The 26,403-nt window shown below is 57.5% G+C and overlaps 2 protein-coding genes and 1 long non-coding RNA gene across 8 annotated transcripts in view; all 3 read left to right on the top strand.

Annotated features, from left to right (window-relative positions):
* LOC119564866 (immunoglobulin superfamily member 1) overlaps positions 1-26,403 on the top strand; it is a 999,687-nt gene that overhangs the window by 202,072 nt on the left and 771,212 nt on the right. The window lies entirely within an intron of this gene.
* Positions 1-26,403, top strand: part of LOC119564865 (immunoglobulin superfamily member 1) — a 798,058-nt gene that overhangs the window by 143,193 nt on the left and 628,462 nt on the right. The window lies entirely within an intron of this gene.
* LOC122463653 overlaps positions 25,730-26,403 on the top strand; it is a 33,854-nt gene continuing 33,180 nt past the window's right edge. Inside the window, exon 1 of the long non-coding RNA XR_006287226.1 lies at positions 25,730-25,740. This is a non-coding gene — a long non-coding RNA (uncharacterized LOC122463653). The remainder of the gene's footprint in view (positions 25,741-26,403) is intronic.

Raw genomic sequence — 26,403 nt, 5'->3', positions numbered from 1 at the left:
GGGTCACCAGCCAGGAGAGACCCAGGGACCTTCTAATGCCCTCACAGAGACCCTGCCCCCGGGCTGGAGGAGACCCTGTCAGTGGTTATGTGGCCAGGCCCCGAGAGAGGGACGTGACACAGGCTTTGTTTATACGCCATTGGCTGGAGGGCAGGAGAAAGCTGGGGGTCAGGGGGCTCCATTCCCGGCTCACCCCCTCCCTCCCAGCCAGCCAGAGGTGCCCCAACTCAGCCGGAGTTTTGGCCAAAAAGCAAATCCCTTCACACCCCCCCCCATACGCCGACCCCGTCTCTGTGAGGGGGGAGCCATCCCCATCCCCCCGTCCCGCTCGCCCCCATTCCCCTTCCACCTCCTCCCGCTCTCCCGTCTCCCAGGAAACGCCCGTCCGGTCGCCAGCACCCACCCACCTGCCCCCTTTGTGTCTCCCCTCATATTCCTGTCCCCACTCCTTCCCTGATCTCAGCCCATCTCCTGTCTAACCCCTACATCCCCCTCAACCTCGGCCTGTACCCCAAATTCCCGGAGCCCTGCTGCTCTTTGCAGGGGGTGTCACAGGCCCAGAGGGCTCAGGGGGGTTGGAAACTCTCCCTCGCCAGCGTCACACAGGCCGGAGGCCGGGGGGGGCTCATTTCAAACCGAGCCCCTGGTTCTACTCGGCTCCTGGGCAAACCCCCAGCAGCAGCCATTCAAAAGCAAAGCTTTTGGGTTAAACCCACAAACAAGGAATCAAACCCAGCCTGTCGATTGAAATGGGGGCTGAGCGACCGCGGCCAACAGCCGGAGTCAGACCGGCTCCAAGTCCCGCTCCTTCGGGAGTCACCGGAGCAGAGCCGCTAGTTTCCAGAACAGCCGGGCTTTGCGGGGCGGGACCGGTTCATTTAACTCTCTGGACGGACGGGCAGGGCGGCCGCTGACCCCGCTCCTAGTGTAAGCAGAGGAATGGTCCCGCTATAGTGGGGAACTTTGCTGGCTTATACACGCCCCGGTGGGATTGGCTGGCGAAAGGATCTCAGTCCTCGCTCCCACTCCCTTTACCCAGAGGCCTGCCTGACCTCGAGGGCTCCCCTTCCTCCCTCCCGTGCGGCAGAGTCCTCGTAACCCCGGCAGGGCTGGGCCCTGGATCCCTGCGGGCTCGACCCCCAGTCTTGTCGTGGTCACTTAGGACAGGGGCGAGGTTGTCCCCACTCCGGGGCACTCTCTTTGCACCGGATGCTTCCCTGACCCACTGATCATTACCTAGAGTTCGGAGCACGTACAATTTATTAAACAGCAACTCATAAAAAATAAGTCAAAATGGGGAAGGTGAAAGGAAACAAGTGACCTCGCCCTGTGGGCAGGGGGACACCACAAACAGCCACTTCTGCAAGGGAAAGGAAGTTCACAGTCTGTTTCCCAGGCCCTGGTCATGCCAGGGTGATATCACAGTGTGACAATCTGTACCTCAGAGTAGCACCGTGGAGCCCCCGTATTCACCACTGTGATAGAACTATGGTAGGTTGGGTCCAAAGTTGCCTTGTGAGGCATCATTTTAAAAGTCTTGATCCCTTGAACATTCCTGTCCTGGGGCACTGTATGTGCGGCCCTTGTAGGGGAAGGGATGAAGCATTGCTGTGTGTGCTACTGAAACATGGCGTGAGGTTGGCAGACGCCCACAGCCAATTTTCAACTGCAACAAAGGACCAGGCAGACGCCCTTCGTGGCTCATCAACACCCCTCAAGGAAAAAACCCACCATCCCAGAGACTGGGTACAATGGAGATTGCTTGACCACTGGGGACTGCCTGATCCCCGGGTCACAGCAAAGATCTTTCCAGCAAACTGGAAAAAAATATCAGCGAGGGGAAGGGACATAATCCCTGGCCTTCTCTTCCCCACAAATCAACACCTGGAGGAACATCTGGAGGACAAAGGCTTTGAACTGGAGAAGGATGGTCCCAGGCTGGGATGGAGTCCAGTCTGTGTACTGAGGATCTGTAACCTGCTTGCACCATCTGTCAGGGGAAGACACTGCCTGATTCAAATCCTGTTTCGTCTGTAGAACTTAGACTGCAAATATTTCTTAAGTAGCCAACTCTGATCTCTGCGCCTGCTCCTTATAACCACTTAAAATCTCTCCTTCTGCAGTTAATAAATCTGATTTATATTTGACCTAAAACAATGTGTTTTGGTTGAAGTGCTTGGGAAATCTCCGCTCCGTTTACAAAGGTTAGCGTGTGTCCACTCCACACTGAGAGAGGGGCGAACGTAATGAACTTACACCAGACTGGCTTCTGACCAGGGCAGGATGGTACCGATCTGGGGTGCAAGGCTGGGAGCTGGCGGAAATTGGCTGGAGCCTCCCTATTAATGGTTCCTGAGTGGCTGGGAGATCATTCTGTGACGTTGCACATCATATGCTTTACGGAAATATGCTTATGAATATGCCATAACTGGAATATGCTTTACGCTAAATACCCCTTGTATGGTGTCATGAGAAAGTTTGTTTGCTTGTATTATTTCTATATCTGGAGTTAGGAGAATAAGATATAAACTTGTATCACTCCTGTAAACACATTAAGTGGAGCCAGGGCCCTCCCTCACCTGCTACAATCATCTCGATGGGGTCGCTGGGATACGACCAGCGATTCTGTTCCGTTATGGAGCGATATTCGCAGGTGTAGCTCCCTCCATCTTCCTGGCTGACACTGGGGGTGGGTGTCCAGCTTTACACAGAAAGAACTTCATGGATTGGTACCAACCCGCAGAGCGGATGGTAACGCTTCCCCTGAGCGCCAGCACCCTGCCGGGGCTCACCCAGATGGGGGGTGTGAGGAAGTGGGGGGTTTTCTTGGTTTTTCCTTGGTTTTTCCAATGGTTTGCATGCAGCGGGGGTGGGACTCAGCTTCCCTGGGTGTTACTGGTTTCACGAGGTGATGGGAGAGGGAGTTGGTTGGTACAGGGGAGCCGCGACGGAACTTGGGACCCCGGCCAATGGCCTGGAGATTGGAGACCCCAGCGACTGGTGACCTGGTGACCGGGAGGCCCAGCTCGGGAGTCACAGCCGGGTCCGGCCAGTGAAAGGACAATGGGCTGCAGAGAGAGGGCCCCGGTGACCGGACCAGCCGGTTCCAGCCAGGGGGGCCAGAGGACAGAAGAGGGGAGAGGGGGCCCAGGCGACCCTGTTTACCTGGAGAGAAGACAATGGGGGAGGGGGGGGCCTTGGGGCCGGTGAGATCAGATGCCCAGCTGGGAAGCAGGGGGGCTCGGGGCTGGAGCGAGGGGGCAAGCAGAGCCCACCTGGATGCAGGGGAGACTGGGATGTGCTGTGCGGAGGGAGGCCAGGCCTGAGGGGTCTGAGAGTGTCCCGTGCTGGGTTCAGATGCTCAGTAAACCCTCCTGTTTTATGCTAACTGAGAGTCGCTCCGGGCTAGAGATCAGGGGGGCATCGTCCCCTTCGGGGGGTGCAGGCCCCAGGGGTCCAGAGCGAGGGGACTCCCCAAGGGGGCCCACGGCAGAGACAGGCATGCTAAGGCTCCGAGAGGTGCGGCTCCAGGAGGTGGAGGGGCCTAACCCCCGAGAGAGAGTGGACCCCTGAGAAGGGCTGTTGCACTGAAGGGGGTTCCCCTCACACCCCTGTTCTGCCCCTCAGCCTGTCCCCCCTCCCCCCAGACATGGCCGCCATCTCCCATTGCTCTCAAAAGGAGGGAAGCCTCTGGCTGGCCTCAGTTAACATGGCCGCCCGCTTTCTTTCTCATGCTGCCCCCTGGCAAAATGGCCGACACATCAGTCTGGGGGGAACAATCCGGCCGCCGGAGTGTCTGGGTGGGGCGTTGGCTGCATGGAAATGAGCGCCCCCCCCACGCTCCCACGCTTCTCTGATCCAGACTGTCCCCAGCCTGTGCTTCCCTGAATTGCCATCTCTTGATCCTGCCCCATTGCCATGGGGGGTCGTTGCCTCCATGCCGCCCACCCTTCCACCTGGCTGGGCCTGCCCCATCTCAACTGGGAGCTAGTGTGAAAACGATCCCGCTTCCCACCCCCAGCTTTGCTGTGTGAGAGACCTACACGGGAAAGAGCCCCATCTCCTGCCCGGCCTGTTCCCCTAAACTCCTGGCTCCCTCCATCTGGATCCCCCCAAACACCCGCCAAGGGGGGGCCCAGAAACACTGGCGGCTAAATCACTCTGCACCTTTTGTTCATGGAGACGCAATAAAGGGCCTGAGATGAGAACACGCCCCAGCCCCTGCCCCACACTGAACAGGGTTAAACACGGGCCGGGGGCGGGGTCCAAAGCCCGCAACCTGCTCAGCCCCATGGCAAACTCCCCCATTGACCCCTGGGACCGGCTGTTACAGACCCAGCAGAGCAGGAACCAGGGGAGCCGTGGCAGGCGCTGTGTGAAAGGAGGGGTTTGTTCCAGCCCCAGCCCCGTTCCCTGGAGCGAGTCTCTACCTGGAAAATCCCCCGGGTTTGGGCATCTCCCTGCTGGCCTGGGAGATATTAGTGACTGTCTTGGGGGTGGGGGGGCGGGGGGCAGGCAGAGGAACCAGAAGAGCTGGGCTGGAGCTGGCGTTGCTGCGGCTGCTGCTAAAGTCCCACTGTGACGGGTTCGGTTGCAGAGACCCCCTTGGGACTGTCACCTGACGTGCTGAAAGTACCTCTGAGCCCGTTTTCCCTGCCAGCTTGGGACTCCAAAACCCTGCCTTGTTGAGCCAGACACGCCAGCCTGCTGCAACACAGACCCAGGGTCTGAACCATGCCCCCAAAGCTGCAGACTTCAACTGAAAGCCATTCAGCAGCTTTCCTGTCTCCAGCACCCAGACCCCAGTGGGATGAAAACCCCAAATAAACCCATTTTACTCTGTATAAAGCTTATACAGGGTAAACTCATAAATCGTCCACCCTCTATGACACTGATAGAGAGAGATGCAAACAGCTGTTTGCTCCCCCAGGTATTAATCACTTAGTCTGGGTCAGTTAATAAACAAAAGTGATTTTATTAAGTATAAAAAGTTGGATTTAAGTGGTTTCAAGTAATAACAGAGAGAACAAAGTAAGTTACCAAGCAAAATAAAACAAAACACGCAAGTCAAAGCCGAATACATTTAAGAAACTGAATACAGGTAAATCTCACCCTCAGAGATGTTCCAAAAAGCTTCTTTCACAGAGTAGACTCCTTCCTAGTCTGGGCCCAATCTTTTCCCCTGGTACAGTCCTTGTTAGTTCCAGCTCAGGTGATAACTAGGGCATTTGTCACGACTGGCTGCCTTTGTTCTGTTCCACCCCCTTTTATAGCTTTAGCCCAAGGCGGGAATCCTTGGTCTCTCTCTGGGTACCCACCTATCCCGCTAAATGGAAAAGCACCAGATTTAAGATGGATTCCAGTATCAGGTGACATGGTCACATGTCCCTGTGAGACCTCCTTCTTCATTTCCCACAGGCTGGTGCTCATGTCCACAAGAAGGCTTGCAGGTAAATAAACCATCTACAGCCAATTGTCCTAGTCAATGGGGGCCATCAAGATTCTAAACCACCATTAATGGCCCACACTTTCCATAATTACAAGAGGACCTCAGAGTTAACTTCCTGTTTCTAGTTTGAGATACAAGAATGATACAGTCATATAAATAGGATGACAACACTCAGTAGATCATTAGCTTTGTAATGATACCTTATGTCATAAATATAAAGGGAAGGGTAAACCCCTTTCAAATCCCTCCTGGCCAGAGGAAAAATCCTCTCACCTGGAAAGGGTTAAGAAGCTAAAGGTAACCTCGCTGGCACCTGACCAAAATGACCAATGAGGAGATAAGATACTTTCAAAAGCTGGGAGGAGGGAGAAAAACAAAGGGTCTGTGTCTGTCTGTATGCTGCTTTCGCCGGGGACAGAACAGGAATGGAGTCTTAGAACTTTTAGTAAGTAATCTAGCTAGGTATGTGTTAGATTATGATTTCTTTAAATGGCTGAGAAAAGAACTGTGCTGAATAGAATGACTATTCCTGTCTGTGTGTCTTTTTTGTAACTTAAGGTTTTGCCTAGAGGGATTCTCTATGTTTTGAATCTAATTACCCTGTAAGGTATCGACCATCCTGATTTTACAGAGGTGATTCCTTTACTTCTATTAAAAGTCTTCTTGTAAGAAAACTGAATGCTTTTTCATTGTTCTAAGATCCAAGGGTTTGGGTCTGTGGTCACTTATGCAAATTGGTGAGGATTTTTACCAAACCTTCCCCAGGAAGTGGGGTGCAAGGTTGGGAGGATTTTGGGGGGAAAGACGTGTCCAAACCACATTTCCCAGTAAACCCAGATAAAGTTTGGTGGTGGCAGTGGAAATCCAAGGGTAAAATAATTTTGTACCTTGGGGAAGTTTTAACCTAAGCTGGTAAAAGTAAGCTTAGGAGGTTTTCATGCAGGTCCCCACATCTGTACCCTAGAGTTCAGAGTGGGGAAGGTACCTTGACACCTTACAAGAGAACTTTTGCATAAAGCATATTCCGGTTACATTATATTTACACCCATAAGCATTTTTCCATAAACATATGGAATGCAACGTCACACACGGCATCGAGGGTTCAATCCTGGGGAGCTGTTGTCAGGTCGGGAGCTGTTGCGGGGCGGGATTCTCCGAGGCAGGAGTGTTTGGGGGAAGGGGGGTTTGTGCTGGAGTCTCAGCACCCCACGGGGAAGCGGCTCATCCCCTGGGAGATTCTCTTCCCTGCACAGCTGGATCCAGGAGAAGCCCCAGGATGAGCAGGACCACGGTGCCCAGCACTAGGGGGGCGATGTTGGCGTTGGTGAAAGCCGGGGGGGCTGCTGCTGCTGGGGGAAGGGAAGAGTCACTTGGTGGTGCGAACGGGGAGATCAGCAGCTGGCGCTGCTCTGGGAGTCTCCCAGGCACTGCGGCTCTGGGGCCTCCCTGGGGCCAGACCCCCTCAGGGGAGACCGCGTCCTGCTGCCCCGGGGGGCCTGAGCCTCAGATTCCCTGGGGAAGGGGGCTCCCAGGTGGACGAACTGCCCCCGAGACACCCCAGGACCGGGCCAGGGGATTAGGACAATCAGAGCCTCAGGGTCTTAGCCCCCCACAACAGGGAACCACCCCAGCTCCCTGTCCCCATAGGACCCCTCTGTCCACCCCCACAGGTACCTCTGCCCCGGCCTGTCTGCTGTGCAGTGAGCCCATCCATGGGGTATCTTGGCTACTGACAAACACAGCCAGGAAATGCGCCCGGGGGGAGGCTGGTACATCACCTGCTGCCCCCAACACTCGGGCAGGGCCCTAGGGACCAGGGTGCAGGCAGAAGCAGCAGAACATCTATTGGGGGGAGGGTCAGGGGGTCCCGAGACCCCAGTGGGGGAGGGGAAGCAAGAACCAAGGGAATTCTGGATGTAAGCAGAGTCAGGATGAGCTCCACCCTGACATCTGGTGGTGAGGTGTGGCAAGTTGTGGAAAAGAACTTCAGGGGCCAATCTCATTTGCATAGGCACACCCACCCCGCCTAGACTGAGGCCATAGCTGCCCAAATGGTCACTTTGGCTGCTGTGGGATCCCCAGTGTCTCTGTTATTGGGGCAGGAAGAATAAATTGTTATTACCCTGATTACGGGAATCAAGGACAGTGGAACTGCACTTGGCCTTTTGTTCTGATGGAGGGACTCGCCATCAACTAAGTAGCACTCGCTAGGCAAGGGACATGGGTTCCAAAACTCAGTGAATAGAGAGAGGCTGGGGATAGGTATTAAAACTTGGGGGGTATGTGTCCCTGGTGAGGGCCTTACATGCTAATTGCACTTCTTCCTCTCTCCACTGTGGAATATCAGAGATAATTTTGATTCTACTAGGAGTCTAGTTACAGGCTGCTGAGCTGAATTCACCTTGGGCTAATGGTGCACCGGCACTGAGGCTCCCCTACTACAAGCTGAAATCACAAAAGAGCTAAACTTACTAAGAGCTGAAATCACTGAGCATTGTGTTAAGTAGTGGGGGAGCCTGAAGATAGATGGCGGAGCAGTTTGCAGGATGGCGAGCGTGAGTGGAGCGGCTGGTGGAGCAGAGCAGTTTGTCGGATGCCTAGAGCAGCTCATGGGGCGGCTGGCAGAGTGGAGCCCCATGGAGAGGTGGGGCCATCAGCTTTGGACCATGTAAGGTGCCCCTTAAACCCTCCCCGCCCCAATCTCCACCCAGGTTGGGAGGTAAAACTCTGCAGATAAACTTTCGAACTCTGGGGCTGCCCTGATCAGGGACAGAGACTTTTGGGTCATTGGACTTTTGGGACTTGGGTGATTTTGGGTTGCCGGACTCAAGAACCAAAGGGAAAGGACACGCCCCAATTTGCTTGGGGTGGGTTTTTTGCTCATGGGTTGTGTTATGAATCCTGTTGGTGGTGTTTCCCCAACACAATGCCACATTGTTTCTCTCTGTTATTAAAAGGCTTTTTGCTACACTCAGACTATGTGCTTGCGAGAGGGGAAGGATTGCCTCTTGGAGGCGCCCAGCGGGGGTGGTATATATTTGTCCCAGGTCACTGGGTGGGGGCTCGAGCCGGTTTGCATTGTGTTATTGGAATGGATCCCCTAGATACTGAACCCGGCCCTTGTTGCTGCCAGCTCTGACGGGCAGAAGGGTTACGTAAAATACAAACAACAAATCCGCCGACTACATCAGCGTAACAGTGGCCGGCGTTATTCTCAGGCGAGCGATGCGGCACAGAGACGGGACGGGGGGGTGGGGGTTGTGGTTTCTGTTCCCCGTGAGCAGGGGAGGGAGGGAGAAATGTAGATCCTGAATTGTTAAAGGAGCCGCCGATAAATCCATGAAAGGGGAAGTCTGCCCAGACCCGGCGCTCACTTGGCGTTTCTGCTACTGCCAGTGAAGCTCTGTGTAAACCTGATGCCCGGCACCTGCCCTGTTATATACCCCGGCTCTGGGAGAGGACTGGGGGTCTAGTGATTGGGGGGAGGGAGTGGCTGGGAGGCAGGACTCCTGGGTTCTCTCCCTGGCTCTGGTTGGGGGGTGGGGTCTGGTGCTTAGAGAAAAGGACACAGATTAGAGGCAGCCCCCCTAGCGGTGAAAGGCCCCGTGTCCCTTCCCCAGCCCATCCCCGGGGCAGTGGATCTGCGCAGTTCAGGGCCCGGGGCAGAGCTCACAGGGGCCGACGGCTGAACCAAGTTTCCCTCTCCCCCCCCAGGATGCTGCAAAAGAGACATGGGGAGGGGGAAAGCCGACCAGCCCCCTGGAAAGGGAAGGGGGCAAGAACATGTGGACAGAGCTCAAGAGAAACTGCCACCCCCCACCCTCCGGCACATGCCCCAGCTCTGGCTCCCCAGCTCCTTTGCCCTTCACCCCCCACCCCAGACATTCGGCCCCTCAGCCCCCTGGCCTGTGTCCTCTCCTCCATTCACTTCCCCCTAACACCACCCCGTCCCATGTCCCCTTGTCCGCATCCCCCCCATTGTAACCCATGGCCTGTCTCTGCTTCCCCATACACGTCCCCCACCCCCATCCAATGTCCCCCTATGTCTCTGCCCCCCCCTTTCTGCCCCCTCGCCTAGCTCTGTATGGACAAATGACACAGAGACGGTCCCTGCACCAGCCAGATGCCATTCACCCCTGCAGTCACTGCAGAGCAGGTCTGGGAGCGGCTGTTCCTATTTCGGAGGAGGAACGTCCCTGTGTCTACAGAGGTACAGGTGAGCTCGTCTGCCCGACGGGGCTGTATCGACCCAGGGGGCATGAATTCCAACAGCCCAGACTCTCTCTGAGATCACCGGGGGGGGGTTGGGAACGACACAGGATTCAACATTTGGGTCCAGTTATCATGTAGACAAGGTCTTAGTCTATCTTTCTATCTGTCACCAGACGTGCTCACATCCGTCCACCACCCTATGCTCCCAAGGACCCACATCCCCACTGACCCATGGCCGTCCGTCCCCATGGATCTGTCCGTCATCCTCTATATAGAAGAATTGAACCCATCAGTTCTGTCTGCAGGGACCAGCCCCCTCCAAACGGCCCGAAGGCCCCGTGGGCATCTGAGCAGGGAGCCCTGTTCCCTGGGGGATGAATTGTTTCATTTCTCCCGCTCACCTTCTCCCACCGGCTCCGTGGGGAGGTGGGGGGTCCGCCTGCTGGGGCCCAGCTGGGTCAGTTCCCTCAATGGGATGCAAACGAGCATGGGCTGGGATGGGGGAGGGAGGGAACCGAGCCATCAGCCCTGAAACTCCAGCGGCTGCTGCCGCCCCCTGTCTGGGGAACCCCCCAGTGACTCTGTCCCCGCTCCACTCTGGGGCATCCCTTCTGCTGGGTCCAGGGCTCAGGCCAGAGCCTGGCCCTGAGCATCCCACTGGGGCCAAGACCCCCTCAGGGTCCGGCTGTGGGTGAGGCTGCGCGCGGGGACACCGAGCCTGGACCCTCACCTGCTACCACCAGCTGCACAGGGTCGCTGGGCTCCGACCAGACGGGCGAGTCCCACTTGGTGCTATCTTGGCAGCTGTAGCTCCCTCCATCTCCCCGATCTGTGGGACCCCCGGGGTGAGGCTCTCCGTTGCGGGGAAGCTCTCCCAGACCCTGTCCCCACCAAGCAAATCTGGCATCTTTCCAGTGACACCCTCCCACCCGCATATGAAATGAATCTGGGGGGGAGGTTTCAGATGGGGCATTCGCTTTGGGGATCTGCCCCCGTCCCAAGCAGACAGCCCCTCGTGGCTCCCCCCGAAGGCGGCTCCTTGGGCTGCACAAACCTGCTTCTGGGGGGGTTGATGGCGATTTCCTGCCCCCAGTACTGGTACCTGGCCCCGCGCTGCCTGGGTGGGTGGGAGCCAGCGTCGTTCCCAGCTGAGTCGGGTCGGTTCCCTCTGCGGGAATAGAACCAGCGTCTGTCAGGGGCGGGGCACAGCAGAGAGAAAGCTGGAGTCCTGGTCTCTGTGGTTGGTTATACAGGGAACCTCTCCTCCCCCCAAACAGCAATCGCGGCTCTTCCCTGGGCTGAGCTGGTGTCCCTGGGGAGAGGATGGGACCCAGGGATTCGGGCCAGCTCAGCACCCTGGGGATCCCAGAATGGGAAAGATCGGCCCAGCAAGACCCTGAGAGCAGATACAGGCCCTGCCTGGCTCCACAGCAGCCGGAACCAAAATCCTTACTGACTAGTATTAATTACCAGAAGCCCCTGTCGTGGGCCAGCTCCCCCATGTGCTCGGAGCTGTACAAACACAGAGACAGTCCCCGCCCCAGCCAGGTGCTATTCACCCTTGGAGTCACTGCGGAGCAGGTCTGGGTCGTGGCTGTCCCTATTTCGGAGGAGGAACGTCCCTGTGTCTACAGAGGTACAGGTGAGCTCGTCTGCCCAACAGGGCTGTATCAACCCAGGGGGCGCGAAGTCCGACAGCCCAGACTCGCTCTGAGATCACCGGGGGGGTTGGGAAAGACACAGGATGCAACATTTGGGTCCAGTTATCATGTAGACAAGGTCTTAGTCCATCTTTCTATCCGTCACCAGACGTGCTCCCATCTGTCCACCGCCCTATGTTCCCAAGGACCCACATCCCCACCGACCCGTGGCCGTCCGTCCCCATGGATCTGTCCATCACCCTCTATATAGAAGAATTGAATCCATCAGTTCTGTCTGCAGGGACCAACCCCCTCCAAACGGCCCAAAGGCCCCGTGGGCATCTGAGCAGGGAGTCCTGTTCCCTGGGGGATGAATTGTTCCGTTTCTCCCGCTCACCTTCTCCCGCCGGCTCCGTGGGGAGGTGGGGGGTCCGCCTGCTGGGGCCCAGCTGGGTCAGTTTCCTCAATGGTATGCAAACGAGCATGAGCTGGGATGGGGGAGGAAGGGAACCGAGCCCCAAGCCATCAGCCCTGAAACTCCAGCGGCTGCTGCCGCCCCCTGGCTGGGGAACCCCCCAGTGACTGTGTCCCCGCTCCCCACCGAGGTGTCCCTTCTGCTGGGTCCAGGGCTCAGGCCAGAGCCTGGCCCTGAGCATCCCACTGGGGCCAAGACCCCCTCAGGGTCTGGCTGTGGGTGGGGCTGCATGCGGGGACGCCGAGCCTGGACCCTCACCTGCTACCACCAGCTGACAGGGTTGCTGGGCTCCGACCAGACGGGCGAGTCCCACTTGGTGCTATCTTGGCAGCTGTAGCTACCTCCGTCTCCCCGGTCTGTGGGACCCCCGGAGTGAGGCTGTCCGTTGCGGGGAAGCTCTCCCAGGCCCTGTCCCCACCAAGCAAATCTGACATCTTTCCAGTGACACCCTCCTCCCCGCATATGAAATGAATCTGGGGGGGAAGTTTCAGATGGGGCATTCGCTTTGGGGATATGCCCCCGTCCCAAGCAGACAGCCCCTCGTGGCTCCCCCCGAGGGTGGCTCCTTGGGCTGCACAAACCTGCTTCTGGGGGGGTTGATAGCGATTTCCTGCCCCCAGTACTGGTACCTGGTCCCGTGCTGCCTGGGTGGGTGGGAGCCAGCGTCGTTCTCAGCTGAATCGGGTCGGTTCCCTCTGCGGGAATAGAACCAGCGTCTGTCAGGCGCGGGGCACAGCGGAGAGAAAGCTGGGGTCCTGGTCTCTGTGGTTGGTTATACAGGGAACCTCTCCTCCCCCCAAGCAGCAAACACGGCTCTTCCCTGGGCTGAGCTGGTGTCCCTGGGGAGAGGATGGGACCCAGGGATTCGGGCCAGCTCAGCACCCTGGGGATCCCAGAATGGGAAAGATCGGCCCAGGAAGACCCTGAGAGCAGATACAGGCCCTGCCTGGCTCCACAGCAGCCGGAACCTAAATCCTTACTGATTAGTATTAATTACCAGAAGCCCCTGTCGTGGGCCAGCTCCCCCATGTGCTCGGAGCTCTACAAACACAGAGACAGTCCCCGCCCCAGCCAGGTGCCATTCACCCTTGGAGTCACTGCAGAGGAGGTCTGGGCGTGGCTGTCCCTATTTCGGAAGAGGAACATCCCTGTGTCTACAGAGGTACAGGTGAGTTCGTCTGCCCAACGGGGCTGTATCGACCCAGGGGGCGCAAATTCCGACAGCCCAGACTCGCTCTGAGATCACCGGGGGGGTTGGGAACGACACAGGATTCCTGCCGCCAGTACTGGTACCTGGTCCCATGCTGCCTGGGCGGGTGGGAGCCAGCGTCGTTCCCAGCTGAATCGGGTCGGTTCCCTCTGTGGGAATAGAACCAGCGTCTGTCAGGGGCGGGACACAGTGGAGAGAAAGCTGGGGTCCTGGTCTCTGTGGTTATACAGGGAGCCTCTCCTCTCCCCAAGCAGCAATCGCGGCTCTTCCCTGGGCTGAGCTGGCCTCCCTGGGGAGAGGATGGGACCCAGGGATTCGGGCCAGCTCAGCACCCTGGGGATCCCAGAATGGGAAAGATCGGCCCAGCAAGACCCTGAGCGCAGATACAGGCCCTGCCTGGCTCCACAGAAGCCGGAACCAAAATCCTTACTGACTAGTATTAATTACCAGAAGCCCCTGTCGTAGGCCAGCTCCCCCATGTGCTCGGAGCTGTACAAACACAGAGACAGTCCCCGCCCCAGCCAGGTGCCATTCACCCTTGGAGTCACTGCGGAGCAGGTCTGGGCGTAGCTGTCCCTATTTCGGAGGAGGAACGTCCCTGTGTCTACAGAGGTACAGGTGAGGTCATCTGCCCAATGGGGCTGTATCGACCCAGGGGCCACGAATTCCGACAGCCCAGACTCGCTCTGAGATCACCGGGGCCGGGGGGTGGGGAGGCGGTGGGAACGACACAGGATTCAACATTTGGGTCCAGTTATCATGTAGACAAGATCTTGGTCCATCTTTCTATCCGTCACCAGACGTACTCCCATCTGTCCACTGCCCTATGTTCCCAAGGACCCACATCCCCACCGACCCGTGGCCGTCCGTCCCCATGGATCTGTCCATCACCCTCTATATAAAAGAATTGAACCCATCAGTTCTGTCTGCAGGGACCAACCCCCTCCAAATGGCCCGAAGGCCCCTTGGGCATCTGAGCGGGGAGCCCTGTTCCCTGGGGGATGAATTGTTCCATTTCTCCCGCTCAACTTCTCCCGCCGGCTCCGTGGGGAGGTGGGGGGTCCGGCTGCTGGGGCCCAGCTGGGTCAGTTCCCGCAATGAGATGCAAACGAGCATGGGCTGGGATGGGGGAGGGAGGGAACCGAGCCCCGAAGCATCAGCCCTGAAACTCCAGCGGCTGGCCCTGAGCATCTCACTGGATCCAAGACCCCCTCAGGGTCCGGCTGTGGGTGGGGCTGCGCACGGGGACACCGAGCCAGGACCCTCACCTGCTACCACCAGCTGCACAGGGTCGCTGGGCTCCGACCGGACGGGCGAGTCCCACTTGGTGCTATCTTGGCAGCTGTAGCTCCCTCCATCTCCCCGATCTGTGGGACCCCCGGGGTGAGGCTCTCCGTTGCGGGGAAGCTCTCCCAGGCCCTGTCCCCACCAAGCAAATCTGGCATCTTTCCAGTGACGCCCTCCCCCACACATATGAAATGAATCTGGGGGGGAAGTTTCAGATGGGGCATTCGCTTTGGGGATCTGCCCCTGTCCCAAGCAGACAGCCCCTCGTGGCTCCCCCCGAGGGCGGTTCCTTGGGCTGCACAAACCTGCTTCTGGGGGGGTTGATGGCGATTTCCTGCCCCCAGTACTGGTACCTGGTCCCGTGCTGCCTGGGCGGGTGGGAGCCAGCGTCGTTCCCAGCTGAGTCGGGTCGGTTCCCTCTGCGGGAATAGAACCAGCGTCTGTCAGGGGCGGGGCACAGCAGAGAGAAAGCTGGAGTCCTGGTCTCTGTGGTTGGTTATACAGGGAACCTCTCCTCCCCCCAAACAGCAATCGCGGCTCTTCCCTGGGCTAAGCTGGCATCCCTGGGGAGAGGATGGGACCCAGGGATTCGGGCCAGCTCAGCACCCTAGGGATCCCAGAATGGGAAAGTTCGGCCCAGCAAGACCCTGAGAGCAGATACAGGCCCTGCCTGGCTCCACAGCAGCCGGAACCAAAATCCTTACTGACTAGTATTAATTACCAGAAGCCCCTGTCGTGGGCCAGCTCCCCCATGTGCTCGGAGCTGTACAAACACAGAGACAGTCCCCGCCCCAGCCAGGTGCCATTCACCCTTGGAGTCACTGCGGAGCAGGTCTGGGTCATGGCTGTCCCTATTTCGGAGGAGGAACGTCCCTGTGTCTACAGAGGTACAGGTGAGCTCGTCTGCCCAACGGGGCTGTGTCAACCCAGGGGGCGCGAATTCCGACATTCCAGACTCGCTCTGAGATCACCGGGGGGGTTGGGAACGACACAGGATTCAACATTTGGGTCCAGTTATCATGTAGACAAGGTCTTAGTCCATCTTTCTATCCGTCACCAGACGTGCTCCCATCTGTCCACCGCCCTATGTTCCCAAGGACCCACATCCCCACCGACCCGTGGCCGTCCGTCCCCATGGATCTGTCCATCACCCTCTATATAGAAGAATTGAATCCATCAGTTCTGTCTGCAGGGACCAACCCCCTCCAAACGGCCCGAAAGCCCCGTGGGCATCTGAGCGGGGAGCCCTGTTCCCTGGGGGATGAATTGTTCCATTTCTCCCGCTCACCTTCTCCCGCCGGCTCCGTGGGGAGGTGGGGGGTCCGCCTGCTGGGGCCCAGCTGGGTCAGTTCCCTCAATGGGATGCAAACGAGCATGGGCTGGGATGGGGGAGGGAGGGAACCGAGCCCCGAGCCATCAGCCCTGAAACTCCAGCGGCTGCTGCCGCCCCCTGGCTGGGGAACCCCCCCAGTGACTCTGTCCCCGCTCCCCACTGGGGCGTCCCTTCTGTTGGGTCCAGGGCTCAGGCCACAGCCTGGCCCTGAGCATCTCACTGGATCCAAGACCCCCTCAGGGTCCGGCTGTGGGTGGGGCTGCGCGCGGGGACACCGAGCCTGGACCCTCACCTGCTACCACCAGCTGCACAGGGTCGCTGGGCTCGGACCAGACGGGCGAGTCCCACTTGGTGCTATCTTGGCAGCTGTAGCTCCCTCCGTCTTCCCGGTCTGTGGGACCCCCGGGGTAGGGCTGTCCGTTGCAGGGAAGCTCTCCCAGACCCTGTCCCCACCAAGCAAATCTGGCATCTTTCCAGTGACATCCTCCCCCCCACTTATGAAATGAATCTGGGGGGGAGGTTTCAGATGGGGCATTCGCTTTGGGGATCTGCCCCCGTCCCAAGCAGACAGCCCCTCGTGGCTCCCCCCGAGGGCGGCTCCTTGGGCTGCACAAACCTGCTTCTGGGGGGGTTGATGGCGATTTTCTGCCCCCAGTACTGGTACCTGGTCCCGTGCTGCCTGGGTGGGTGGGAGCCAGCATCGTTCCCAGCTGAGTCGGGTCGGTTCCCTCTGCGGGAATAGAACCAGCGTCTGTCAGGGTCACGGCACAGCGGAGAGAAAGTTGGAGTCCTGGTCTCTGTGGTTATACAGGGAACCTCTCCTCCCCCCAAGCAGCAATCGCAGCTCTTCCCTGGGCTGAGCTGGCCTCCCTGGGGAGAGGATGGGACCCAGGGATTCGGGCCAGCTCAGCACCCTGGGGATCCCAGAATGGGAAAGATCGGCCCAGCAAAACCCTGAGCGCAGATACAGGCCCTGCCTGGCTCCACAGCATCCGGAACCAAAATCATTACTGACTAGTTTTAATTACCAGAAGCCCCTGTCGTGGGCCAGCTCCCCCATGTGCTCGAAGCTGTACAAACACAGAGACAGTCCCCGCCCCAGCCAGGTGCCATTCACCCTTGGAGTCACTGCAGAGCAGATCTGGGTCGTGGCTGTCCCTATTTCGGAGGAGGAACATCCCTTTGTCTACAGAGGTACAGGTGAGCTCGTCTGCCCAACGGGGCTGTATCGAACCAGGGGGTCCTAATTCCAGCAGCCCAGACTCAGTTTGAGACCCCGTGAGTGCCCAGCTGGAGGTGGGGCTGGGAGGAGAGACGCTGAGCCAGGCCCCTCACCTGCTATCACCAGCTCCATGGGGCAGGAGGAGACAGGCCGTGAGACACAGACCCCAGCACGGTCACTGCATCCCGTCCCCGCAGCCCGGCCCCAGTGACGAGGCCGATACAGGGGGCTGCAGGGAGAGAGTCTCCTGGATGCTTTTCCCATGAATCCAAGACCGAGAGAGCTGGGCTAGTGACACAAGAGACACGGGGGCCCCAACCCTCAGCAGGGCAATGGCGCGGATCCATCTGCAAGGAGCCCATAGAGGGGTGGCTGGGGCAGGGCAAGGAGAGGCCGAGGTGACCTAGAGGCCAATTGCGTTTTATCTGCGTCAGCTGGGGAAGGAGAAATCGGATCAGTGGGGAATGATCACAAGTGAATCAGAGTTCGCTGGTGTAGCAGGAGCTGCTGTGTAGGTGTGACATTATTGACATAATCTGGGACCATATAGATCATCGTTGCAACCAAGGTCCTGTCGTGGCACCAAATCTTATATAAAGGGGGCAAATGAGGTGTCTAAGACAAGGTTCTGGTTTGCGGGTTAGGAATATGCTGTCTATAGGTGTGTATCATTTTGTAGTTGAAGTTATGAATATTGGCTCTATCCTGTCTGCATTTCACACTTATGCTGTGCTTCTGGGTGACACCCCAGACAAGTTGGTGTCAGCTCTGCCTCGCCTGCTGGATGGCCCATTAAGGACCATCAGCGACACAAGTGTCCCATTGAGAGAAGGCAGATACGCCTGGTGACTCAGCAAGGTAGGCCGGGACTTGCCCATGTGACGCCAAACTCCATTTTGCTGTAATTTTCCACAGTAAGAACAAAGAGGGGTTCTTACACCTGGAAAAGACTATAAAGGGCTGATGTCTCCATCTTGTCTTCAATCCTGCTTCACACCTCTGGCGGGACTTTGCTACACTGAAGCTTTGAACCAAGGACCGATGACCCATCCCAGCTGGGGATGTTCTCCAGAGACTTGCTTTGAACCTGCAGTTTCTTCCGTCACTGCGACAAGCCTGAACCAAGAACTTTGCCATCACTGGATGTCATTGACTCCATTTAACCACTTCTCGCTCTCATCTCTATCTTTCTCCTTTTATGAATAAACCTTTAGATTTTAGATTCTAAAGGGTTGGCAACAGCGTGATTTGTGGGTAAGATCTGCTTTGTGTATTGACCGGGGTCTGAGGCTTGGTCCTTTGGGATCGAGAGAACCTCTTTTCTTTCACTGGGGTCTTGGTTTTCATAACCATTCGTCCCCATAACGAGTGGCGCTGTGGAGATACTGGGAAACTGGAGTGTTTAAGGGCATTGCTTGTGTGACTTGTGGTTAGCCAGTGGGGTGAGACCAAAGTCTACTCTGCCTGGCTGGTTTGGTTTGCCTTAGAGGTGCCTTAGAGGTGACTTGGGCTGTAACTGCCCTGCTTTAAGCAATTTGTCCTGAATTGGCGCGCTCCGTTGGGTCCCACCAGAACCAGCATCGTCACAGTAGGGTCACACTGGGAACTATTGCTGAGCTCGTCTGAACAGGAACTACCATTGGCTGAATTCAACCCATGTTATGGGCAACAATTTACATTCATGGAGCACCAGGATCTGGAGTTCGAACGTCCAAGGCACGAGGCCAGAACCCGCCCGCGCTACGTTCCCTTCGCGGTTTCTCTGTTCTTAGGCTGGTTTGTTGTATCTTGAACCATCCCCTTGCCCCGTCTCTGTTGGCTGTCCTGGGTTCCAGCTCAGATACCTGCAGCTGTTTCTCCAGGCGATGGGTCGGCTTCTCAATTGAACAACTGTCCCTCCGCTGCTTTTTCTAGAGTCCCTTTGCTCTCTGACCATTTCTCTGGTCCTGTCGCTGCACCTGAAGGTGCTGGGCGGATGTTTTGTCTGTACTATTGGCTTTACTTTCACTACAGCTCACTTCCTCCTCTTTTCTTCACCCCGTTTCTCTTTACTCAGAGATTATTTCTGTCACGTTTCATTCGTGCTTGACTTCTCTTGTGGTTTTCTAACAATATCTTACGACTCTTTTTTCTTCGTGTTTCACTGCCTGGTTCTTCCAGTAACTTTCCCCCTTCTGCCTCTGTCTTTCCTCTGTCTGCCTCCCCCTATTCCTGCTGTCTCTGCCCCTGCTCAACGGGACTCTCTCCCTGCCAGCTCTCTGCCGGGCGCCCTTCGACGACACAGCTCGGCCACCGGGCCCCTTTCCACTGGCTCCCCGCTCGCTGGGTCCCTTCATTTCTGGTGCCGGTTGCTCCCTCGCTGGCTGCTGGTGTCTCTCTCCCGGCGCTGGGCAGCCTCCCTCCAAACTCTACCAGCCCTTTCCCCCAGGAGCACTGGGGGTGTAGGGAGGAGCCGCTGTTCCCTGCTGTTTTCTTTCTCTCCCCACCACAAAAAAATCCTGCCCCAGGCTCGAGCTGCCCCCACTTCCGCTGCTGCCCGGGAATCCTTGGGGGTCTCCCCACAGCTGCTGTTTCCAGGCCGCTTCTGAGCAGCCACCGTGTGCAGCTCCCACACGGGAAAGGGAGCTGCACACGGGTCTTTATTTATTGGGAAAGCGTTGTTTGGAAACGTCTTTCCCCCCAAAATCCAACACTTTCCTAATAAATAAACCCTTAGAAACATTTGGTGGTGGAAGTGGAAGTCCAAGGGTGAAGGGTAAAATAGTTTGTACCTTGGGGAAGTTTTAGTCTCAGCTGGTAAAAGTAAGCTTAGGAGGTTTTCATGCAGGTCCCCACATCTGTACCCTAGAGTTCAGAGTGGGGAAGGAACCTTGACAGGGGTGCTGCGGGGTGGCTGGTGCCTTCACTGTGTATTTCCTGGGGGGCAGAGCTTTGAGTGCAGTGGACTTCACGCTGTGTGGTGCCCATCCCTGTAATGAGCGGGGCGAGGTCTCAGTCCCCACTTCTGGGTGTGGAAGGGAGAACAGGTCTGACAGGATCATCCCTTTGTGGGATCTGCACCCCTCACCCCCACCCATGTTCCTCATCCTTTATGTGGAAATTCCCCCAGCTGCCCCATTCCCCACAGATACTCACGTCCGGACACCCCGCTCCACCCGGCCAGCCAGCAGCCTGGAAAGGAGATGGGCCATTAGGGACCAGATCCCAGAACAGCTGGATCCTACACGTCTCAGATCCCACCCCCCCAATAAGCACACGCCCTGGTCTCACAACCCCCACCATGGGCACAAGTCCTGGCCTCAGATTTCCCCCCCTCCCCATGGACACACGCCCTAGTAGTCAGATCCCCCCACCCCATGGACACAAGCCCTGGCTGTCTCCGATACTCACCAAGGAAGAGGACGGTGAGAGCAGATGCCATGATGGGGGCAGCGAGGGGCCCCTCAGCACTGCCGCCAACACCCCAGTGTCCAGCTCCACCGAGACCCAAATAAGGAACTCAGCTGCTGGCTGCTGCTACAGGAAGTCGACGATGTCTCGTCTCTTCCTGCGTCCATCACATGTCGTCTCTAATCTGCAGGTGAAATCTAGTGCATTGAAAGTAAGCAGAGGTCCCTTCAAAACCCAAGAAACCGAGGGACCGTCAGCCTGGCCAAGCGTCATGCAGCTCCCAGCTTGTTTGTGTCTCTGTGAAGAGGGGGAACAGGTCACCCGCAACACACCCTGCAGCCTTGAGGAAGGTGCCTCAGGCTGAGAGCCGGGCGACCACGGGGTCTGGTCTTCAATCTGCCACTGACCACGATTGCCATGAAAATTCCATCCCCTTTTCATTCTGGGTTCAAGCCCGGCTGATGGCCGATGTAGGTAACATTAATACATGATCGTGCAATTGAAGGCTGGCCTTGTAATGGACCTGCATGAGGGAGCACAGTTAAGGTCGTTCAGAAAACCGTAACTGTGGCATTTCCTGGTGCTGGAGCGTTTGACTCTGCTGCCTTCCCGCTCAGCCTGCCAAGCTGCCTACCTGCGGCATGAGCCGTGGCACCGTGTGAGGAGCGGGCGCGATGGGGGATGCCTGGATTTCCTGCCTCTTGGGCCATAGCTGAGCGGTGATGGCGGGTTTACACCGTAACGCCTGGTTCTAAGGGGCTTTTCTCAGCGTGTGAATAAAATCAACCAGGTTCAAAAGAAAACAGGAGGAAGAGAAATTCCATCCCAGGCCCCCAACGGGTCACCAGCCGGAAGAGACCCAGGGACCTTCTAATGCCCCCACAGAGACCCTGCCCCCGAGCTGGAGGAGACACTGTCAGTGGTTATGTGGCCAGGCCCCGAGAGAGGGACGTGACACAGGCTTTGTTTATACACCACTGGCTGGAGGGCAGGAGAAAGCTGGGGGTCAGGGGGCTCCATTCCCGGCTCCGGAAGGGGAGTGGGGTCTAGTGGTTAGAGCAGGGGGCTGGGAGCCAGGACCCGGGTGTGATGGTTGCGCCATCACCCGTCCGTTCTCACACAGCGCTGGGTAACGCCTGGGGCACCGCGACTTGGGGGCACCGCGACTTGGGGGCAGCGTTAAAGGTGCAGCAGAAGCCCGGTCGGATGGTCCCAATGGGCTGAACTCCCCTACCCCTGCTCTCCTGCCACCCCCTCAACCGCCCGGGAGCCTCCCCCCACAGCTGCTCTCGGCCCCACGGAGCAGGAGGGGGACACGCAGCAGATTCGCCCACAACTAACACCCCTCAAATTCTGCCTGCCCCCATCTCCCATCCTGCCCCCTGACCTATACCCCATTGAATCCCCCTGAGCCTGCCCCCCGCAGAACCTGCCCCCACCATGGCCCCTCCCTCCTCACACCCCCATCCCCTGCCCTGTTTCCCCTCAAATGCCCATCCCCCGCCCTCAGTTAAGATGGCCGCTATCTCCCAGTGTCCCCAGTGGGCTTGGCGCCAGGCAGTGGAATATGGGGGGTGGGAGAATGTGGGGGAACATTGGGGGGTGGGGGCTGAGGGGTAGGAGCTGAGGGGGGCAGGGCAGTGGTGGGGAAGGAGAGGCAATGGAAGTTGCCCCCCACAGTTGGGGGTGCCTGGATTCCCCCCTCGTGAGAATCTAAGGGTGAATCTTCCCCACGGCCATGGGGGGCACTGGGGGGGGGACATTGCCTGTCCCGGTCACCCCCTCCCTCCCAGCCAGCCAGAGGTGCCCCAACGCAGCCGGAGTTTTGGCCGAAAAGCAAATCCCTTCACACACCCCCCATACGCCGACCCCGTCTCTGTGAGGGGGGAGCCCATCCCCATCCCCCCGTCCCACTCGCCCCCATTCCCCTTCCACCTCCTCCCGCTCTCCCGTCTCCCATGAAACACCCGTCCGGTCGCCAGCACCCACCCACCTGCCCCTTTGTGTCTCCCCTCATATTCCTGTCCCCACTCCTTCCCTGATCTCAGCCCATCTCCTGTCTAACCCCTACATCCCCCTCAACCTCGGCCTGTACCCCAAATTCCCGGAGCCCTGCTGCTCTTTGCAGGGGGTGTCACAGGCCCAGAGGGCTCAGGGGGGTTGGAAACTCTCCCTCGCCAGCGTCACACAGGCCGGAGGCCGGGGGGGGCTCATTTCAAACCGAGCCCCTGGTTCTACTCAGCTCCTGGGCAAACCCCCAGCAGCAGCCATTCAAAGGCAAAGCTTTTGGGTTAAACCCACAGACAAGGAATCAAACCCAGCCTCTCTATTGAAATGGGGGCTGAGCGACCGCGGCCAACAGCCGGAGTCAGACCGGCTCCAAGTCCCGCTCCTTCGGGAGTCACCGGAGCAGAGCCGCTTGTTTCCAGAACAGCCGGGCTTTGCGGGGCGGGATCGGTTCATTTGACTCTCCGGACGGACGGGCAGGGCGGCCGCTGACCCTGCTCCTAGTGTAAGCGGGGGAATGGTCCCGCTATTGTGGGGAACTTTCCTGGCTTATACCTGCCCCGGTGGGATTGGCTGGCGAAAGGATCTCTGTCCTCGCTCCCACTCCCTTTACCCAGAGGCCTGCCTGACCTCGAGGGTTCCCCTTCCTCCCTCCCGTGCGGCAGAGTCCTCGTAACCCTGGCAGGGCTGGGCCCTGGATCCCTGCGGGCTCGACCCCCAGTCTTGTCGTGGTCACTTAGGACAGGGGCGAGGTTGTCCCCACTCTGGGACACTCTCTTTGCACCGGATGCTTCCCTGACCCACTGATCATTACCTAGAGTTCAGAGCACGTACAATTTATTAAACAGCAACTCATAAAAAATAAGTCAAAATGGGGAAGGTGAAAGGAAACAAGTGACCTCGCACTGTGGGCAAGGGGACACCACAAACAGCCACTTCTGCAAGGGAAAGGAAGTTCACAGTCTGTTTCCCAGGCCCTGGTCATGCCAGGGTGATATCACAGTGTGACAATCTGTACTTCAGAGTAGCACCATGGAGCCCCCGTATTCACCACTGTGATAGAACTATGGTAGGTTGGGTCCAAAGTTGCCTTGTGAGGCATCATTTTAAAAGTCTTGATCCCTTGAACATTCCTGTCCTGGGGCACTGTATGTGCGGCCCTTGTAGGGGAAGGGATGAAGCATTGCTGTGTGTGCTACTGAAACATGGCGTGAGGTTGGCAGACGCCCACAGCCAATTTTCAACTGCAACAAAGGACCAGGCAGACGCCCTTCGTGGCTCATCAACACCCCTCAAGGAAAGAACCCATCATCCCAGAGACTGGGTACAATGGAGATTGCTTGACCACTGGGGACTGCCTGATCCCCGGGTCACAGCAAAGATCTTTCCAGCAAACTGGAAAAAAATATCAGCGAGGGGAAGGGACATAATCCCTGGCCTTCTCTTCCCCACAAATCAACACCTGGAGGAACATCTGGAGGACAAAGGCTTTGAACTGGAGAAGGGTGGTCCCAGGCTGGGATGGAGTCCAGTCTGTGTACTGAGGATCTGTAACCTGCTTGCACCATCTGTCAGGGGAAGACACTGCCTGATTCAAATCCTGTTTCCTTTGTAGAACTTAGACTGCAAATATTTCTTAAGTAGCCAACTCTGATCTCTGCGCCTGCTCCTTATAACCACTTAAAATCTCTCCTTCTGCAGTTAATAAATCTGATTTATATTTGACCTAAAACAATGTGTTTTGGTTGAAGTGCTTGGGAAATCTCCGCTCAGTTTACAAAGGCTAGCGTGTGTCCACTCCACACTGAGAGAGGGGCGAACGTAATGAACTTACACCAGACTGGCTTCTGACCAGGGCAGGATGGTACCGATCTGGGGTGCAAGGCTGGGAGCTGGCGCAAATTGACTGGAGCCCCCCTATTAACAGTTCCTGAGTGGCTGGAAGATCATTCTGTGACGTTGCACATCATATGCGTTATGGAAATATGCTTATGAATATGCCATAACTGGAATATGCTTTACGCTAAATACCCCTTGTATGGTGTCATGAGAAAGTTTGTTTGCTTGTATTATTTCTATATCTGGAGTTAGGAGAATAAGATATAAACTTGTATCACTCCTGTAAACACATTAAGTGGAGCCAGGGCCCTCCCTCACCTGCTACAACCATCTCGATGGGGTCGCTGGGATACAACCAGCGATTCTGTTCCGTTATGGAGCGATATTCGCAGGTGTAGCTCCCTCCATCTTCCTGGCTGACACTGGGGGTGGGTGTCCAGCTTCACACAGAAAGAACTTCATGGATTGGTACCAACCCGCAGAGCGGATGGTAACGCTTCCCCTGAGCGCCAGCACCCTGCCGGGGCTCACCCAGATGGGGGGTGTGAGGAAGTGGGGGGTTTTCTTGGTTTTTCCTTGGTTTTTCCAATGGTTTGCATGCAGCGGGGGTGGGACTCAGCTTCCCTGGGTGTTACTGGTTTCACGAGGTGATGGGAGAGGGACTTGGTTGGTACAGGGGACCCGCGACGGAACTTGGGACCCCAGCCAATGGCCTGGAGATTGGAGACCCCAGCGACTGGTGACCTGGTGACCGGGAGGCCCAGCTCGGGAGTCACAGCCGGGTCCGGCCAGTGAGAGGACAATGGGCTGTGAAGAGAGGACCCCGGTGACCGGACCAGCCGGTTCCAGCCAGAGGGGCCAGAGGACAGAAGAGGGGAGAGGGGGCCCAGGCGACCCTGTTTACCTGGAGAGAAGACAATGGAGAGAGGGGAGAGGGGTGGCTTGGGTCCAGTGAGATCAGATGCCCAGCTGGGATGCAGGGGGGCTCGGGGCTGGAGCGAGGGAGCAGGCAGAGCCCACCTGGATGCAGGGGAGACTGGGACGTGCTGTGCAGAGGGCGGCCAGGCCTGAGGGGTCTGAGAGTTTCTCGTGCTGGGTTCAGATGCCAGTGTTGGGGACACTGGGGCATGGCCACTAGGTAACTCGAGGGGATGGAAGACCACGAGTGTCGATGAAGCCCCCTCGCACTAGGCCCAGGTGTCCTTGGCCCCCCCGCCTGGAGGCACTCGCAGCAGTTATGCTGAGAATCTGCAACAGTATGCTGCAGAGTCAGACTGCCTGAAACTAAGCAAGGCCAAACAGGGCAGATATGAAAGAACAATGCTGAATAAAGCAGCTTTATGTATAGTTTAACAAATGATACAGAGAACCAGGGAACTAGCTGGGAACTGGATTGGCTGGCTATATGGATACTTGGGGCAGCTTGCTATTGGATAAGTATGCTGGGAAAAAGGATGTATAAAAGCCTGTGTAACTTCCTGCTCTGTGTACAGGATTTGAGATTCAAATCTCCCTGTACCTATTTGAAGCTTCAAATAAACTTTTCTGCTTCTCCACCCCGTTGTGATTATTGGGTGTAGCACACCGGGTAACGAACCAACTCAAGCTGTTGTTCAGCCTCTCGGCACTGGGTGACGGCAACACCAGTAAACCCTCCTGTGTTACGCTGGCTGAGAGTTGGTCCAGGCTAGAGATCAGGGGGGCATCGTCCCCTTCGGGGGGTGCAGGCCCTGGGGGTCCAGAGTGCGGGGACTCCCCAAGGGGCCCAGGGCAGAAGCAGGCGTGCTAAGGCTCGGAGAGGTGTGGCTCCAGGAGGTGGAGGAGCCTAACCCCAGAGAGAGAGTGGACCCCTGAGAAGGGCGGTTGCACTGAAGGGGGTTCCCCTCACACCCCTGTTCTGCCCCTCAGCGTGTCCCCCCTCCCCCCAGACATGGCCGCCATCTCCCATTGCTCTCAAAGGGAGGGAAGCCTCTGGCTGGCCTCAGTTAACATGGCCGCCCGCTTTCTTTCTCATGCTGCCCCCTGGCAAAATGGCCGACACATCAGTCTGGGGGGGAACAATCCGGCCCCCCTGGACTGTCAGGGTGGGGCGTTGGCTGCATGGAAATGAGCCCCCCCAGCTTCTCTGATCCAGACTGTCCCCAGCTTGTGCCTCCCTGAACTGCCATCTCTTGATCCCGCCCCATGGCCATGGGGGGTTGTTGCCTCCATGCCGCCCACCCTTCCACCTGGCTGGACCTGCCCCATCTCAACTGGGAGCTAGTGTGAAAACGATCCCGCTTCCCACCCCCAGCTTTGCTGTGTGAGAGACCTACACGGGAAAGAGCCCCATCTCCTGC

The sequence above is a fragment of the Chelonia mydas genome, chromosome 23 (genome assembly GCF_015237465.2).
Source record: "Chelonia mydas isolate rCheMyd1 chromosome 23, rCheMyd1.pri.v2, whole genome shotgun sequence".
NCBI classification, from domain to species: Eukaryota; Metazoa; Chordata; order Testudines; family Cheloniidae; genus Chelonia; species Chelonia mydas.
Note: the sequence above shows the minus strand (reverse complement) of the source record. Positions and strands in the feature narration are given on the sequence as shown.